Here is a 1,698-nt window from a genome sequence, read left to right on the forward strand (position 1 = left end):
TCTACAGGATGAAGACGTGTAGAGCCCTGCTGTTAAGCCTTTTCCTTGGGGAGAGAGATGGAGTGTGTACAGTACGGGGCAATGTGGGGAGAAAGGGGGGTGCATGTTGGGTTAGAGGGGTTCAGATGTATTTCTGATGGATCAGACCGCATATGGGTCACTGCTACTGTCCCCCAGGGGTGTAGTGGGGGGGTTCAGATATGGGGGAGGGGGATTAGACAAACAACATCTCATAGTCTCATATCACTATGTTCACTTGCACAGACGAGCCCCGCTCAGAATCACAGTTACGGCGAGCAAATGAGAGACTGTAACGACCAGATGGGTAAACAGGAAACAGATCTCACAGCTTTCTTCCCTGACACCCTTTGTGTCTGTGTACAGTAGCGGTGTGGGCAGCGTGCAGAGCTGTTAAGTTTACAGGCTATGTGAGACGGCAGCAACAAGCGGTCTGACAGTGTGACGTTATTTTTGGTCCGGGGGCTCTTAGGTAACTAAAGGCCAGACAGACAGACAGACAGACAGACAGAGAGCCAGTCTGGCAGACAGAGCGATCCACAGAGAGACAGACGGACAGAGCGGAAAGTAAAAGAGTATAAGAGTTTAAGGAGTACTTGTGTGCAAAAGCATTGCACGAGAATGGCGTTGGCTTGCTGACAAGATGACAGGATTTGTGATCAAGTAGTGTTAAATATATATAAGCGGACATGGAGGAAACTTTACCAAAGGAATATTAACAGTCACACACGCCGGCCCATTGCACACAGAAGCAGAAACCATAAAGTACAATGGGAACAGAGGAGTGCAGTGACGGCCAGAGGAGATGTTTCTTTCCACTATCTGTTTTCTTTTCCTTCAATCAATCTCGGCCTAAAGTGAGATGAGGGGAAGAAATGGCTGAAAGAACAGAGAGGGAGAAATGATATGAGAAACAGCAAGAGCAGCACCATGAAGAGAGGGAAGAATGATATGGGTATGGGTAGGGGCAGGGGTGGGGGCGGGGGGTGGGGGGGGGGATGTTATGACATCAGATGTCGTTAACCAATTAGACGGGGTGTTGCAGGAGAGTGGTTCCAGCAGCCACTAAAAGCCTCTGTGTCACTGACCTCAGGAAGGGGGAATTTAATAACAAACAATCTCTCTCCTTCCTCTTTTTTCCCCCTCATCCTTTCTTTTGCCATCCGCCAACTCAGTAATAGCCGTCCTTGTCTTCCCTAAGCTGTCAGACCCTTATTTATGTCGAGCTGAGCAAACCTACCCATCTAGAGCGCCGAGCGCGAAACCGGAGGTGCCGCTTTCTTAAACTACGTGTCAAGACCCAAAACTGATGGCTGATTGCTGTTGGGTTTCCACATGACCAGATCAGCAATTAGCTTTAACGAGGCTTGGTCACAAGGTGGGACAGCTGCAAGATCTCATTTGGGTTCAGAATTGGAAAAGGCTTGAGCTAAATTAAAAGCGCAGGCCTGGAAAAGCGTTCAGTGAATGATGCGGCGGTATCGGCTACCTGCTTAGTGAAGATCGCTGTGGTAAATTCAGCTTACTGGGGGACATGGAAACTTGGCAGATGCTGTGAAGAGGCGTGCTTTCATGTCTGCGTTTGAAACCATTACATTACAGAAATGGAAACCTCTTTCTTTGCAACTCTCTTTCTCATATGAAAAGACCTGTTTCACAGCATATGAGCGTGCGCACACC

This window comes from Centroberyx affinis, unplaced genomic scaffold (assembly GCF_046629955.1).
Source record: "Centroberyx affinis isolate AG114_WGS23_722 - 3 ecotype Tasmania unplaced genomic scaffold, CSIRO-AGI_Caff_v1 ptg002509l_1, whole genome shotgun sequence".
NCBI classification, from domain to species: Eukaryota; Metazoa; Chordata; class Actinopteri; order Beryciformes; family Berycidae; genus Centroberyx; species Centroberyx affinis.